The sequence below is a fragment of the Rattus norvegicus genome, chromosome 9 (assembly GCF_036323735.1).
Source record: "Rattus norvegicus strain BN/NHsdMcwi chromosome 9, GRCr8, whole genome shotgun sequence".
NCBI classification, from domain to species: domain Eukaryota; kingdom Metazoa; phylum Chordata; class Mammalia; order Rodentia; family Muridae; genus Rattus; species Rattus norvegicus.
Window position 1 is genome coordinate 43,216,245 of NC_086027.1, and position 18,462 is coordinate 43,234,706.

Genomic DNA, 18,462 nt, shown 5'->3' on the forward strand with positions numbered 1-18,462 from the left:
TTCGGGGTTCGAGGACATACATACTCTACTGGTGGTCATCATTCAGTGAGAGGATCTGTGGTCAGTATTGGAGCCTGAGGAAAACAACTTGGTGTACAGCAAAGCCATGATAAGTGTACCTCAGAGAGGCAAAGTGTACCTTGGACAGGGTCCTGTTTCCTGAGGACCCCTGGCTACTACTAGTCCTTGTTGTTCCAGTCACCCTGGGTTTGCCTTGCATGAATATCCTTGGGAGGTTTCTACTTCCCCACTGGGCAAAGCAACCACAATGCATAGCGACAGTAGTGATTTCTCAAAGCCAATGCCACTGAGATAGATTAATGATCTAGTCGAAGATTTCTAAGAAAAATTTAAAAGTATCTTTAGTTAAAAGGATGGGGTCAAGGTGCTTTTTATTCACAATTAATTAAATCAGGTCAGAGTGCTTTGCCAGCTGCCCTGAGGCAGACATCCTGGGCAGAACACAATGATGAGAAGCAGGTCCTTAGTTACCTAGTAAAGGCCTGCTAAGGCCTGAGAACAAGAACAGGGCGAGCATGGCTGCAAGGCTCCTGAGTTTCACCCACAGGGGACAGGCTAAGGACCAAAGATAGTAAGTGGGTATTGGGGTCCACAGTTAAGACTTTGCTCCTGTGCCTACTGTAGAATCTGATTTTCCTAGCTGTTTATATAAATTTGCTGGTGAGGTGTGGTGTGCCTTGAGGACTTAGTGTCGTGCAGCCAGCAGACTGAACATGAATAGATCCTTCTTTTTCTGTTGTCTCAAGAAAAGTCGAAGATCTCTGACCTACAGTGCTCTAGTTGACCATATATGTGCTCTACTATGAAACGATATAACGATACACAGACGGTAGACTGTGTTGGGTGAATAAGAAATTTGTGACGTTAAAATAACGTGTCTATCTCCTTTCTTGTAACCACAAACCTCCCAGTACAAGAGAAACTGGCTCCTAAAAAAAAATTTGGCTTCCTCTGATTCTGCTAATCTGTAATAGAAAAGCTGCTACTTTAGGACACAGAAGCATCACAGAGAGAAGGCACACGAGAAGCTGACTGATCAGATGTGGGGTTGAAGACTAACTTGTTTTTAAAAATGTGAAACTTGTAACCATTACATCCATTACATGTCACTGAAACTCAGGATTAAGAAGTGATTGTAATGTAGCCCCCCCCCCCCATGGGGCATTTCATTAAAGTATGTAAGGACTAAGAGAAAAAATAAAGTTGTTGGAACATTGCTTCCTCCACCAAGTGTGTGCAAGTGTGTGCCTGCTTTACACTGCTTGCCATTCCCACATCTCTTCCTCGGATAAGGAACACACTGCCAGAGCTGGCCTCCAAAATCTGTGTATCTCCTGGGTTTTTATGACACAAATACACACACACACACACACACACACACACACACACACAGGACCAACTTCTTGAAAAAACGACAATACGAACTTTCTCAGGGAGGAGACACTAAGGTTATAATCAACCCCCAGTCTCTGGCATCTAACGGAATTCTTCCCAGCAATCCCACGGATGTGAGAATCTATAAGCCAATGTCCAACAGCTTACAAACTGTGTGCAATATTTGTATCCAACTTATTACAGCCTCTTACCTACTTTAAATGATCACATTTTAACAAGTAACACACTCTCAATGATGGAATAGTTGTTACACTGTCGTTGGGAATGACAGCAATGAAAAGATTTTGTTCTGAATACTTCAATCTGAGGTTCACTGAGTCTAAAGATGTGAGAGTGCAACGCTATGGAGAGCCAGCTGCCTATGTGAGATGATAAGGTTAATCTATTGCAGAAAAGAATCCTCCATCTGCCCTCCTGAGTTTGATTTCGGAGACTGTACTGGGTGGGAGCCTGTTTAACGTCTCTGCCCTCCTCCTGAGCTGTACTTCAGTCCTACATCCTGACTTGCTCTGCACAGGAAATGCCTCTTCAAATAATTAATGCTGTCCTCTGTATTTCCCTCTGCTATTTCATAAAACACACTAACAGGATGCAAGGAACTTTCAGTGAATGAGGAAAGAGGGGACTTAAAATTCATTGAAAGGCACTTAGGCACCACCCGGCATGCTGCTGGGTGCTTTTAAAAAAATAGTTCAGATAATCAGTCTCCCTATGGTGGTACACAAGAGGGACACGGCGGTTCAAGGAGGAGAAGCAAGGGGACACAATACAAACACTAAATAATCAGCAGACTTGAAAGGCAAAGTTTGATGTCAATACCCAAGTTCTTTCTACAATACTGCATATGTCATGGTTTGAATATGTCTGGCCAAAGGAGTGGCACTATTTGGAGATGTGGGCTTATTGAGTAGATGTGTCACTGTAGGCATGGGCTTTAAGACCATCACCCCAGCTGTCTAGAACCCAGTCTTGATGAAGATGTAGAACTCTCAGCTCCTCCTGCACCATGCCTGTCTGGATGCTGCCATGCTCCTGCCTTGATGACAGTGGACGGAACCTCTGAACCTGTAAGCCAGCCCCAATTAAATGTTGTCCTTAAAAGAGATGTCACGGTGTCTGTTCACAGCAGTAAAACCCTAACTAAGGCACTGCATTTACTCAATGATAAAATATTTAAGAACTGTAGGTTCCAATGACATTACTTTAGGCTGTAACTTCTCTCTTTCTTTGATACCTCATCTTGGAGGTCAAAGCTAAAGGCAGTCTCTTCCACAGCTCCTGGGCATTTGCCTGTGCATACCTACACTTCCTTAGGATGTTTCTCTTCACCGTGTATATGATTTCCACTATACTCACCCGGGTGTATCTCGTATCCTGTACCCTGTACTGAGGTGAACAGTTGCTTCTGGGCTATCCAGCTCTACACCAGTGTGCAAGAAAATGGACTCACTGCACATCCAAGGACCCCTTGGTCTACTACAGTATTTGAAAGTGGGTCATCTCATCAATGCTCCCATTAAATATTTCTAGTGTGTGATGGTTGGTGCTTTTCTAATTCCTTTATTAGGTGATGCCCATAACCCACTGGTCAAGCAAAGATAAAATGTACCTTTGATAATATGTTTGATTAGAGGAATATTCAATGACACAGTATTAGGTAAAGCCTAACTTTATAGAGAAGGAATGTAAATTAAATGCCTCACATAAAGTAATAACTTGGGCGAGAACTATGAGAACAGCAACTAAGTTTCTGAAATGAATATCAGACCGTGACAAATGGCAGACCATCAAAGTCTTTCTGTAACCAGAGGAGAATCTTACACTATGCCCTGCTTTCACTACTCGGTAAGCTCACAAGCTTTCAAAACAAAGTTATCAGAAGGTGTAAGTGGGTCACAGAGCCCGACAAGTGTTCCTTCATGACACCTGGGCAATACTTGCTAAGTCCTAAGAAGCCACGGAGGACACTTAACCAGTCATCTCCAAAGGAGATGTGAATCTAACAGTCAGGATAAAATGCCTATGAAAGGTTACACTTTATTTCCAAGCTTCTTCAAATAAAATGCATATTCCAGGAAGCTGAAGTAAAGGGTTCTTGAGCAAATCTTCATGTGAAATTACTAAGCATAACACTAAAAAGTATTTCATAGATAATAATAATAAAATGGGGTTTTTTAGCTTAAAAATAATTGTGCCGATGGGCAATAAACTCAAAGGCTTGGTGAACAGGGCAGGTCTAGGCCCCATCTGCACTAAGCAAGCACAGGGCCCATCGCTGTGGCAGAGTTGCCGCTCATTCTCCCCTAAGGCTCATAAGTCGTCCAGCAAACATCAGAGCTACTGGGATCCCAGGCTTTCTTTCCCTTAACTTTGCATCCAATGACTCCACTTATTCTTTGGCTGTAAGTCACTGTGTCTGACGCTGGGCCTCATTCTCTCTGTTCTAGTAGCTCCTCAAGAACAGTGGTTTATATTGCTTTACTGTCCAGATGAGCCTCTAATTTAGCAACATTAGGGTGCCCCAGCTCAGGTCTGACAGCCACCCTTGGCCAACCCAACAGTTCACGCCGACCCTTTGACTCCATCCACACGAAGGTGTGGGCAACAGTCCTCTGGTGCATGACAGAAGCACTCTTGATTCCTAAGATTCTGAGCACAGACACCTATGTAGGTTGTTTCAATAAACTTATCATAAACTTAAATGGCTGAAAATGAAAAGCACACTTAATAGGCCCACCTTACCAAATGTCAGCACATGGCCAGACATGCCCCAGAGTGGTGAGCTGTTGACCTTGTGACTGTGGGCTGAGTAGGAACCACAGCCCACTGCCCTGCCAGCTCTTCCCTGAGAGCACACAAATGGAGATGATTAGAATCTCTCCTCAGGGATAAAGCAATAGTGACTTACAAACATTCCCCAAAAGTAAGCATACTCAGGCTCTGCTGGTAACCATCATCCTGCTTCCTTTTACCCATGTCTTGCTTCTGTCCACATTCTCCGGAGACTATCCCTATTTTAATTTGTCTGCTCACTTCACTCTGTATTATCAGGAAACAGAAACAGATTTCTGCCTTACAGCTATAAGGACCATGTCCATCTGTGTTTGCGTAAGGTCGCTGTAAGCGACAGCCTGCCTTGCGCAGCATACAAATCCTAACACTGCAGTTCTTCCCAATGAGAGGGGCGAGGCCGAGTAACAGAGTTCACTAAAGTCAGTGGGTGTAAATATGCAATTACAGGATTCAAATACACCTAAGAGTATCTGTTCAGAGCTGTGTTAGTGTAGTTAGGGCAGTATATCGTGTTCTTATGTAAACCAACACACAGACAGACTCGCTACAAAGGGGCAGCTTATCACACACCAGAGGAAGGACTTGGAAGGGGAGACGCATGCGTCTCCCTCCCCTTCTGGTGGAGTGTTACAGGACAGGTAACCACCTTGCAGATCATGATGAAGGCTCTGAATCAGAGCCCAAAAACAACGTGGCTGCTTCTCGTAACCACACATAACAAATTATTGACAAACTGTGTTCTCTGCAAAGCAGGAAGACGGCTCTACCAGGGGAGAGCTATGTAAATCTCACTGTCTGGCTTCAGGTTATCTGTTTGCTCCTCACAGCAACAGCGTGGTTTCTCATTAAGACACTAGATTTATGGCGCTATGCTATTCTTTCAAAGCATCTACACACGGGAGACATGAAATGGGGGAAAAATGCCTCTTTTCCTTCAATTTTACCATCCTACTCATGTTGAAAGGAAACCATTATTTCATGTCACAGGTGCCCTGGACACTGTAACAAATCTCTCAGTCATTCCTAGAGATTTAATGTAAAATTAAAATGTCAGTAGTGAGTTAGTCGAAGGTGAACTTGCCCAAAGAACAGCTTGGGAACAGCAAACTATCTCCTGAATACAAGCTCGGACACTGTGATCAATAGTGCTTTCATAAAGAAAACTACACACACACACACACACACACACACACACACACACACACACGAGACACAAATTAGATGATAAATAGTAAAATGATATTTCATACCACTTCTCACTTACTCTTCTCAGAGTATCTCTGAAGTATAGACATGTGTCGTTAACGATGGATATACTTTCTGAGAAGTGTACTTTAGTCTGAAATGAGAGTGTCTACATAGTAGTGTACACAGAATGGCCAATCACTGTGGTCTCTTGACACAACTCAGAGACAGGTAACATATGGGGCTCCTACTGGCATAATATTGTGACTTTACAGTTTGGAGTTTCTTTCTGTTCAGTGCTAGGGCTCGATCCCAGGGCCTTGGACATGCTGGGCAAGGACATTACTCCTGGGCTATAGGTCCAGTGCTAAAAATACAAATATGAGAACACTCAAAAGTTATCATAAAAAGTAAAGCCTAAGGCTGAAGATGTAGCTCAGTGGTAGAGTGCTTATCCAGCATGCACAGGGTCCTGGGTTTGATCCTGAAACTGGGAACTAGGGATAAGACAGTATAGGAAACATGTAAATATAATCACTTATCATCATCAAGTATTATAAACTTGTACAATTATACGTGCTAAGCTTTTATCAACTGGCAGCCACAAACATGTGAGTGCCGCACTACAGCACTAAGAGCCACCATCACACCAAGCCTATATCTAGGCATGATTGTGCTCTCTGAGCTGCCAGTCTGCGCAATTCCCTGTCCAAAGCTCAACTGATTACCATGTGTGGGGAAGGATGCCGACAGCTCGGCCCAGTGTGCCAAATAGAACAAATCCATCTTAGTTGTGTTCAGACTCCCATCAAATTCTGCCTCCATGCCACATTTATAAATTCTACAGATAACGGCCATTTGGTACTCTAGAAGTGACTGCCTTACTGATGGGCTGGCTCATGGGGGGTAGAGGGCCAGCCAAGGGCAAGGGGGAGACAACTGAGGCACAGACATACACTCTCTAATGGCTTCTGCTCACAGGGTAGAATGATACTGGACTTGGTTAGGGCTGTGCTGTGGCTGAGAGCTCTGTTCAGTGTCTCAGAAGAGGTGAAGAGTTAGCATCAGGACACACTAAGACCGGGCTAAGGAGAGACAGACGCCCAAGGACCTAAACACCTTCAAGATACCGCCTTGTCTATTTTGTTAAACTCTGTGTCCTTTGCACCTACCTGGCACATAATAGCTCTATACATAGCAGGCAGGGACCATGGGCTTATACCCAGACTATACTGTATCAATCTATACGATTGGCAAATTTCATGTATTTCCACTTCCAGTTGTTGAAATAATGAAACAATTTATGTAAACCAACAAGAAATAATAATTAATTAATGAAAAATGACCGTGTGCTGGAGTCACAGAGTTTGGGAGATAGCAGGCAAGCTTGTACTCACTGAAGGCTTCATCTGTACTGGCTGCTGTGCATGGTGCTGGAGGGCGCTATACATGCTACTGCAGAAAAGTAGGCCTCGATCTCACAACCAGCTGTGACCCCACAAGCCACCGCTGTCCTGACAAGGTACATTCGCTGGTTTGTAGTGACACAAATGTTACAGGAAGAACCAGCCACTTTCTGATTGCATCAAAGGCCTGTTGCTCCATGAGATGAAGTCTATACCAGCCACTGTGAAGGGAGACAAGAACTCTGGCCATAGGCCAAGGAGAGAACCTGATGCAGTCTTCTTCTACATGGACATACAGCCATAATGACTTATTTCTGTATCAACAGATGAGAGAGCCTTTTCTCAGCCCTCATCAGAGAAGCCTTTCCTTAAAGTAGACGACAATTAATAGAGAGGCCCCGCCCTACAAAGACTGTGGAGTGCTCAGCCCTCCCTCAAAGCTCAGGGATTCTTGCTAAAGAGAGAAGAGAAAAGTTCTAAGAGTCAGAGGTGGTGGATAACATCAAGGAAGTCCAAAGCCAGAAGGAGAGGTGCGCAAAAGACACACTCACACCAACTCTACGTCATACTATACAGCATATATAAGGCCTTTCGAAGCACCAGCCAGACAAAATTCCAACATAGGAGAAGGAAAGTGGACACAACACCAACAGCAGTTGAGGAATTACTGATAATTGATAGGTAAAGGGAGATTAAGTTTCCGTTAATGATATGACCTCTGTTGGGCTAATTACACACCATAGCGTAGGACCTCTGATGGGCTAACTGCATACACACCATGGCCTATAACATCTGATGGGCTAACTACACACCATGGCCTATAACATCTGATGGGCTAACTGCATACACACCATGGCCTATAACATCTGATGGGCTAACTACACACCATGGCCTATAACATCTGATGGGCTAACTGCATACACACCATGGCCTATAACCTCTGATGGGCTAACTGCATACACACCATGGCCTATAACATCTGATGGGCTAACTGCATACACACCATGGCCTATAACATCTGATGGGCTAACTGCATACACACCATGGCCTATAACATCTGATGGGCTAACTGCATACACACCATGGCCTATAACATCTGATGGGCTAACTGCATACACACCATGGCCTATAACCTCTGATGGGCTAACTGCATACACACCATGGCCTATAACCTCTGATGGGCTAACTGCATACACACCATGGCCTATAACATCTGATGGGCTAACTGCATACACACCATGGCCTATAACATCTGATGGGCTAACTGCATACACACCATGGCCTATAACATCTGATGGGCTAACTACACACCATGGTGGGCCCTACCACAAGGCTGGCTGGGAAACACACTGGACTTATTGGGGAAGGAAGAGAAGAGATGATGTTAGAGTTAGAGGGAGGGAGGGATGGGTAGATAGGGAAGGAGATATGATTGGTGAGTATGTTTAGAATGCATACTAATAAACTCTCAAAGAATTAATTTTTTAAAAAAACCTTAAAAGCAGTTACTCGAATTATAACACACAGTCTTTTCCAAGCGCATGTTCTGACCCCACTTTAAAGCTCAGACACTGGAGTAACATGATTATCTCACGAAGTCTCCAAGTTCGGTTTTGTGCGGGATTCTCTTCATTTGTTCTGTACGTAGAGATACACGAATGTATGTAGGCATTAGCATTCTCCTATAGTATTTAATTGTGTAAAGGAATCCTCCCCTTAACATATCTGTTTTCACCGTTTCTCTAAGCTACAACCCACTTGGAGACATAAAGAAAAAAATCAATTGCTTGTAATTTTACCCCAATAGTTTATCTGAATATATTATTATGCAAAATTCTCCTAATGATCACACACATGCACATTACCTTTAAATACTAGCATGTAAGAATGCTCCAAATTACCACTCTGCTGCAGAAATGTCTGTTGTAGGTTTTTAGATTGCTATGTCAGAAACCCAACGTTCACAGACATTATTTCCCATTCTGTTTCAAAGAAACAGCTGTTCCTAAAGAAAGAATTTTTATATTAATTTAAATTGAATCATTTAAATGGTGAGAGACTAACAACAAGCAAGGCTGGGGAAAACGGCAGATCTAAGACTGGGGCTCTGTGTGACAGCTCCAGGGATCACAAGCCTGCAGGCCTCTTCATATGCAGATTAGCTCCCATTGAAATTCAAACGCAGCTCCAGACGGCCTGCGCAGCATACGAAGGAAGGAGCAGACCCATAAAGAGAAACACTGCACTCTTAAAATTACAGGAATAATATTTTGATGTGCAGCTTTAAAGAGTAATTTGTTGAATGCTAATAACCCCCAAATCAATTTGTCTCTGAAGAAATACAACCACAATATTACTTCTGAAACTTGAGTAATGGTGACAGCTACATGAGACAGTTTAGATAAACACTGAAGGATTTATCTTCTCTCAGTCCCTCCCAATTCACAAGCGACAACATTTGCTCCTCAGACTCGGTTTATGCATGAGTACTGCCAGTTACAGGACTCGGGTTCAAGTTGTGCTAAACTCAGCGTGAATGTATTATGGCCTTAATGCAGGACATCCCTGTTTCCTTCGCCTACTATTTTCCACAGTGAAAAAAGTCATTTAAAAATCACTAATTACATTCAGTAGGTATGCACATAAACATACAGTGCATTGCCAGATCTCAAACTTTTCCTGGTTCGTATAACCATTCTCTTCTCCTCCTTTCTGCTATGAAAACATCATGTACCATGCACTTGCAAAATGCATGTGCCTGCTCAGGCTGTGTAGCTCCTGGAGAAAGGGGGCAAGGTAACACAGTATGCAAAGGAAGTCACCTCAATCCCGCCATGAGATGCACAGCACCGGAACCTCCATCCCTCAGCTGAGCCATTTCAAACTCCTCACTCTGGCCGCTGCTCAACACTACTGCCTTCACCTGGGGAGTCTCTAATCCGCCTTTTCGCCTCGGTTTCTGCTCAACACGGACAGCACCTTGTCCATTAATTAAACAAAAAGACAGTTGAGCATTATGTGGGATGCTGGAAAAAGAAGGCCAAAAATAAAAAAGATGGATGTTTTTATTTCAAAATTCTGTTCAGAAGTACAAAGCAGTATTCACAGATGATAAAGCGCATGGAGAAGGGTCTTCCCGGAGGTAGAGTGGGGAGACTTTAACACAGGCAGGACAGGTGGCAGAGACGCCGCCCACAGGTTATGCGTGAATTAGCCAGCGCAACAGCTCAGCTCTACCTTGGAGACTTGAACAGTCCAGGCGCATTCTCAACGTTCTGAAGGGATCTGGGATATGGTTACAGACTTAAATCTTCAAAGCTGCGGGGCTAATTAGTGATGATATTTTGGGTTCCCTGTGTTTCTCACGGAGGAAGAAGCGACCGCCTTCCGGCTGGTTTAGTTCTGTGTGGTGACAGCATGGGGTGACTGCTTAACCAACCTCACCCACTTGTCTCCATCGTGACTTAAAAAGTGTATGTGTCACCTCTCACTTTGCCAGCCTAAAACTCAAAACAGTAGTACAATAATATCTAAGTTTATGCAGAGAAATCTTTTGGCAGAAGCAATAGACATTCTAAAGGGACATGATCCAAAGGCTTTAAAGAGAAAACACCTCTCCCATATTTTGTGAGTTTTTCATACCTCATTACAGGGAAACTATCAGATGCAGGCATTCATTCTTGTTTTATCATTACAACAACAAAAAAGTTCTATGAGTAAACTGCCAATACATAGATTCAATACAAAAATATATATTTATTTATATTGAAATGGCATCAATTTGATGGAAATTTTAATAAATAATAAAAAAAATCTGCTTGTTTTAAGCTAAGGAAACCATACTTTTCCCTCACTAAAACTTGATGACCAGGGGATGCCCTCCTCATTAGTCATGAAATGGTGCTAGCGAACCATCACCCTGAGTTCAGTTTCAGCCTGTGCCTATCCAGCGAAGCTGCATAGATAGGCTGTGATGGTGGAAGTCATTCGCTTCACGTGTCTGGGCAGCATTTTACCTATTTTTATGCTTTTACGTTTATTTTGCTTAAATGTTAATGCTATACAGTAAACCCAGTTCGACCTCGTGGATAGGAGAAGGGCTCTGAGGAATAAAGTTACCTAAGTGACATCTGCACTCTAGGGAGCTAGTTCAATTGTGTGTGTCTCAGACAGTCTGCACCTACCTGCAACTCTTAGCTAAAATACCTTATTACATGTGTGCGTGTGCGCGCGTGTGTGTATGTACATGTGTGTGTGCATGTGTGTGTTGTGCACACGCACACAGCAGTGCATGCAGTGCATCAGAGAATAACTTGCAGGTCTACCTGTGTCCTGGGGAACAATCTCAGATTGTCAATTTGTTAGCAGGAGCCTTTAGCTGCCAAGCTGTCTCACTGGTCCTGAGAATGTTACTTCCGAACACTGTATTAATGCATTCCAGATGTGAACGTGCAAGTGAAGCAGCACCCAGTGAAAATTTCCAAGTCCTACAGTTCTTCCCATTTAGGATCACCGATCGCTTCCTTCTAGATCAAAGAAGTTGATCTGAAATACTTGTAATGAGTGTGGCTGTAGTAAGGGTAGTCTGGCTCTAAGATTAGATTTGCCTTGTGCAGGTACAAAATCAAAGCTGTTCTTCCAACAGGTACTACGGTATTCCCATGATGTATAAGGTGCTGTGAGACTTGACTTTCCAAGAGTATGCTTGGTGGCTGTAATGAAATGTGGCCACAAGGGCATATGTGGCTCAGAGACACCACGGGAATACAAATCTTTTCCAAACAGATCTCAGTTTTACTCATCTGGTTAATTTCATTCTTGCAAAGTGCTCAATGGTGGATTTGCCCCGAGCTGCCTGCGGCCCACAGACTGGCTAGCGGGAGCCTCTCTGAGTATCTCAGGACATGCTGCAAAGCCACCAACTCTCTTACTGGAATCTTAAAAATCGATCTTTTCAATGTTCAGCATCCAAAGATTCTATAGGGTCTGTACAGAAAACTTACCTACAAGAAGACAGGCTCCGCTGTGTGTAGGTGTTACAGAACTGGCAAAACAAGACCGAGCTGGGATTACTGATGGGGAGCGGGAGAAGGAATCAAGTTCATGAACTGAGTGCAAAGTAAAAGGCAGAGGTGCGCAGAGGGACAGGAAGAACCGCCTTCAGGGTGACATCCAACCACACAGCTGAGACGGTGGCTCGAGGCCTTCACTGTCACCCTGAATAAAACCAGGGAGCTCGTTCAAGGTGTGTAACGCAGCTCCTTCACACCAGTTAGCTTCGATTCCTAGTATCTCCCCAGACAAGTCTCTACCGCCTTACTTCAGAGGTGTCACTGTGGCTCAGAGCTGCTGTGACGAGTTAACTAACAAGACGAGTCCTCATGTGCACAGAACCCACTTTCGCATCCTCAAGAGTTAGTAAGAGTTAACCAGCGCAAAGAGGGCGGATGTGAGAGCTGAGGACCGATGAATCCACCTTGGGATTACATATTAAATATGAATGTTAAAATGTAGGGTTTTTCCATTCAACTTACTCTTACAAATTTATATTCGAGTTATATTTTCAAAAATGTCTGACTTGCAAAAAGGAAAAGAACACCACACATAAATTTTAGGCCTGGAAAACTTCATTATTCATCAGTAGTTTGGTTTCAAGAGTAATCACTATTATACTTTGCATCTTTCATGTTTAATTATCTATTAACTTAAATAAGAAACTCAAGCAACACTCTCCACAAACTGTTAACACTGAGACTTCCCTCTCTCGTCTCGAGCATGCACTCATACTGACTAATTTAACTTTCAAAGCGAATGAAGACAGCTCCTGTGCACAGCCAACAGCCCCTCCTCGTGCCTGGCGGACATCCTTGCTCCTCACAAGAGGCCGCCAACACACACAAATGAGGACACGGGGAAAACCAGTGTAGCCAAGCTAAGGGGACCAAGATCATGAAGGAACAGAAGCCAACCTCAACCAGCTGTTGCCATGCTCCCACAGAGCCGAGGGGGCTCATTCTGAAGGAGGCGCAAACCCGCAGCCCACAGGTTAGGAAGAACCTCACTGCCAGGAGGCTGACTTAACTCTTCACACACAAGAAAGGCACGCTCTCCTTTAGTGTGTGGGAAAAGGTGTGTGTACAGCTTTCCAGGGCTTCCACGATGATGTGAGGGGCTGGTTCTGGCCTTTGGCTTTAGATCCAGGTTCTTATACTGACGCTTTGCTAGTAAGACTGAATTGACAGGACACATGCCTTTGCAAAGGCCCTGAGGAGATACAGAGCTCGACCCTCTTCACTGGTACCCAGGTTCTTTGCTCGCACTATCTCCCTAATATCCCAGAAACTGAATTGAACATACACTCTCCTTTACTGGACAAAGATAAACCTATTGAAATATAAACGTTTGAATAAAATAGTTTTATTCTATTCCATTTTTAATTGTACAATGGTGTTTCACTAGTTAAATACAGAATTCCAAGACATATAGTGAAGAAATAATACTGAAAATGTGGTTTAAGATGAGTAATATTATCTTTCCTAAAACAAACTTGAAGTTAATGTATGTAGTCTGGGTAGTATAATTCCACATAAACAATAAGACTGATAAAGAACAGCCTGTGTTGATCTTTGTAAAGACAAACTCACATGACGGACTCCATGTGGACCACAGCATGCTAGACGGCATCACTGCCGCCTATATGCCAGCATACGCAGTAGAAAATGCAAGTGTTCCACTTCTCAGGGCCAAGTGCAAAGTTCTTTCAAATTCTCAGTAAGTTTATAAACGGTACGAATCATTTATAAACCAGCTGCCCTTTGGAACATGGCTCAAAACATAGTTGATAATTCAAGAAAAACACAGTAACAAGCTTTGCCAGTGCCGTGCAGTGAGTAAGATCAGGACAAAGGAGCAAAGAGGAAAATTCCAAGATCCAAACGCTCATTCACACACCCTCCACTCCCAGCTTCAGACAGAAGCAGAACAAGCAGAGCACAAAGTGCCAGCAGTGAGACTTTTCAGCAAAGCACATGTGGGAAGTACCTGACTCCTGGCAAGCAATGCTAACAACCCTGACTTAGCAGGTCTGAATACGGTCCAAAAACTCCCTCACCAATAAAACTCAGAGAGATCAGAAGTGCAATCTACATGAAGTGCTGCCCTCTGTGCCCCTAACAGGTGAGGGAGGGAAGGAAGTCAGCACAGGCAGAAGGTATCCTGCTTTCTACCTAGTACAGAGTAAAGTGTTCTGTGTCCAGCTGAGCAGACAGAAGCTCACTTGACAGCTTTTGCTACTGTCAGGGGTAGGAACTGTTCAAATTCAAAAATGAAAACAAGAACGAAGATCCAATCACCCTCTGCATTTGATAAGGCTCAACCACTGGGAAATGAAAACACTGAGTTTCCGTACATCCTTTCAAGCCCGATCTGCAAACTTACTCAATTATCCTGCAGGAGAGCCTGAAACCTTGAGACACTAGTGTCTTCAATGGCTGGCCAACCATCGGCCTCTGCGTCAGTCAAGAGACTCGTGTCACTTTCCTGACAATTCCTGCAATATTTCTTTCTTTCTTTTTTTTTTTTTTTTTTGGTTCTTTTTTTTCGGAGCTGGGGACCAAACCCAGGGCCTTGCGCTTCCTAGGCAAGCGCTCTACCACTGAGCTAAATCCCCAACCCCTCCTGCAATATTTCTAATGCTCGGATTAAATGGCTGATAGAGTTAAAGGTATAACTCTGGGACAGTTTGACTACAGAAAACAAAATGATACTGAATATCTGCTGTGTGCAAGGCACAGGCCGTAAGCCTTTAAAGAAGGTACTATTAGAATCGTCATGTCCTAAACGAGGGAGCTGGACTGTGGTAAGATTAAGCAATTTGCCCAAAGTCAGCAGGCAGCTGCCGTGTGATAGAGCAGGAGTTTGAACATATTATTCTCAAGAAAGTTTGTCAGATGAAACTATGCACACCCTCCTTCATCGAGACAGAAGCGGGAACAATTAATGGTACTACTTCTCACTCTGGGAGTACAGATCGACAATGAACCAGACGTTACTGAGCACTGGTTCTCAAACCCACAGCACGATTTTGTCAGTACTGGGTTTGATTCTCTAGACCTGTCGTGAGGCCTGCAACTTCAGGCAACTTACCTAACTTTTTGAGACCCCAACCCAATCTATAAAGTGAGATTTAAAACTATTCTGTTCCCTGTGAATCACATCTCAGGGGAAATCAATCTTCAAGATGACCTGGGGAAGGCTTGTTACAGATGAACTCTGGCCGATAAAATAAGAAGTCAAACATTAGCATAATTGCTTTGGGAAGACCATTCTATTTACCAAATCACCAGGTAAGACATCAGTGGTGAAGGCTATGGCCACCAGTATGCCCCTTCAGGTGACTGAAATGTAAAGGTGAGTCACTTAGGAAGGATTCCTGACTAAACGGCTGGAGCTAGAAGGACTGGCTTCTTACTGGAAAACTGAGAAACAGAGTAGGAAAGGACACAGCACTAGAGATGACAACGGGGACAATGGGCTCTTTTAGAGACATGACTCATTCTTTGTAAGGTAATAGATTAAAAACACAAACCAAAGCATGGGGCGGGTCATCAATGCAGAGAGCATCCTGGGGGGAGAGGGGTGTGTGTGTGTGCCTGCACGTAGGGGGTGGGGGCGCAGGGGAGTCAGAGAGAGCATACTGGAGTGCAGGAGTACCCATGATGGCTGACTATGTGTGTTGTAACTGGACTGTGGAGTGCCTGGTACTTCTGCATATATCTGGAGTATTCTAACTGGCTGTGTGAAGCAGCTTTCCCTGTCCAGTGTGAATGGGCACCACCCAATGTGCTGAAGCCTAAACGAAATGTTAAAGAAAGAGAATCCCCCTCTCCCTCACTGCTCTCCTGTTACTAGCTGCCCTTGCTCTCTGGCCTTTGGCTGAGACTAAACTTCACCACAGGCTTTTGGTCTCCAGCTCGCAGACAGAGAGACAGAGAGTCTGGTATTTTTCCATCTCCATAATGACATAAGACAACTGCCCACCTTCTCTCCCTACCTCTCTCCCTCCCTCCGCACACTCTGCTCCCTGTACCTGTGGGTGTTACTGACTCTGTTTCTCTAAAGAAATCTCAGCTACACCGTACCACATAAGCACAGTTTGGAACAATGTTTTCTAAAGACCCAGCTAAAACAAATGAGTAATAGAAAAATAAAGGACAAACCCAGGGTAGAAGCAGAGTAACTTTCATATGATGGAGAAGTGGAGACTTATGTTTCTGTATGTTTGCAGTTTTCCATGTTAAAATTTTAAGAAATATTACCACCCTGTTTCATAGGCCATTATAATGACCATAAATAAAAAGCACACAAAAGCAGCTACAGAATACACACACAAGATGAATGTCGGTTTGAAGAAATAAGAGTACATGTTTCAAATAAGAGCTGCCAACCTACAGCCAACTCACACAGGACCCATCTGGGGTGGCTTCCCACCATAGCAGCAAAGTGGCTGCTACAGAAGCCAAAACAGCTGCTACCTGGCCCTCTGGTTTAAATTCTGTTGTTTTCAGTACAGCCCGACACTGGGAGAGTCTCAGCACTCGGAAGACCGCAGCCTGCCAACCAAGTTCAAGGCCACTTTTGACTACAAAGGTGAATTCAAGGTCAGTCTGCCTAGGTTCTTACCTAGGGCCCTTTCTCAAAGGGAAAATAATAATAATAATAATAATAATAATAATAATAATAATAATAATAATAATAACAACAACAACAACAATAATAATAATAATTCAGAGCTTTTAATTTTTTGTCTCTTTTCATCTTAAGCTTTACTGAGGATTTTCACCTAATCCAGTTTCTCACAGAAACAAATCTCCACCAAGAAATGCTGGAGGGTTTCACAGTTTTCCCCTAAGGTGGACAAATCATTTCACAGCTTCTAGGTAGCTATTTTGTTAAACTGAGAGCCTATATGGAGGAAAACAAAGTCTAAATAATAAATAAACAAACAAACAAGTGGCAACCACACAAGAGAAACAATCATCATTTCGAAAGACCATTGTTTTACTTCACACACCCCAGCTTTAATAAAAATCACCTGAGGGAGGAAGGTGTACAGTACAACCAGGGAATGCTGCTTACCTGGGAAGGAGGAAGCCGGCTGAACACAAACAGAGACTACAATTTCCTTCTTGTTAAACCTGGCACAAAAAGCTGTAGACACAGGAGCCATTGGTTTTTTTGTTTTTTTTTTTCCCCCAAACCTGACCCTAGGTATGATTGGAACTAGTAATTTGAAGACATCCTTTGACAGCCTTCAGCTTACCTTACGTAACTTTTGGTTATTCCTGTGAGCTGATTAGCACGTTAGGGCCTGAGAAAAGCAGGTTCAGAGGAAACACAGAAAGACATGGGTGAATTCAATATGCAAGTGCATTAGCTAAAGGGCATAATTAAAGCTACATCACTCCTTTAAATCTACATAATTATGTCCCAAAGACATTCTCATTAGTGTATTCTACCCCATCACTAAATCAGGGTCTCAGGTCTACAGGGCCAGGAAATAAACATAAAATTTCATGAAATGTGTGCAGAACTTGGCTGAACTTTACTTTTAACAAGTAAAAATAAAGCAATCTGTCAACCATCACTACTCAAAAACAAACTCATTGTCAGAAGATAAGTAGGTAGGCCTGACAGCTATTCCTTTTTTTTTTTTTTTTAAGACAGAGGCTGCTTTTCTGACACTAACTCAACCTGAAATGTCCACTAAGCAGCACTTCCTTTGCTGAGCAAGGATAAGTGGTGTTCCCAGTGATCAGCCCTGAAGCACTTCCCAGTCCTGAAATGCACTCTAATTCACTAGAAATACGGGGTTATGCTCAGTCACATTTGGTGGTAAGTGCACTCTGTTAGACTCATTACTCACGATCCATAGTATATCTGGGATATACAGGACAACTGTCCATCAAGGGCTGGCACACCCACATGAGCAACTCCACTGACCATGCACCAGGGAGGTAATTACCCCTCAGAATTTGGGGCAGGATGCTGGAGAAACATTATTAAAGGTTCTGTCCAGGGCTTGTAGGAATTTTAAATTCCATTAGGAAAAAAAGACTAGCTCGTGGTGGCCTTTCTCTTTTATTGACACTGATGAAGGCCTCAGAGACAGAAGCCAGAAATGGAGTTGTGAAGTTAACCCAAGAGTCCACAGGATGGCGACAGGGCAGGCTAGGGACTGACGGTATACAGTCATTGTTTTGGTCATTTTCTATTACAACAAATACCTGAGGTTATCGGCTCCCAGGAAGGCCTCTTTTAGCTCAGAGTTTTGAATGTTCCAGTCAACAATGCACAACGTATCGCACTGGCTTCTAGGATTCCATGAGGCCACTATGATGGAAAGCAACGTGTGCTAGAACAGTACTACTTCATGGCAGCTAAGAAGCAGCTGGCCAAGGAGAGGAAAGAGTGAGTTCCTACTGTCCTCTTCCAGGGTCTGAAGAGCTCCTGCTGACAGGTCTTAAGAGACAGCAGTGGTGCACACTTAGATTAAGTTGGAGCGCTCTGACTGCACAGGTGTAAAAGAAAGGCTTGATAAAAACCCATCAGCAATGGAGTGGCCATTCCCAGAGATGTATGAGCTGGGAAAGACACGTGATGA

At 43.5% G+C, this 18,462-nt stretch overlaps 1 protein-coding gene across 12 annotated transcripts in view; it reads right to left on the reverse strand.

The window, feature by feature from the left end:
- The window catches only part of Prim2 (DNA primase subunit 2), a 212,133-nt gene that overhangs the window by 27,895 nt on the left and 165,776 nt on the right, over positions 1-18,462 (reverse strand). The gene's annotated exons all lie outside the window — the stretch shown is intronic.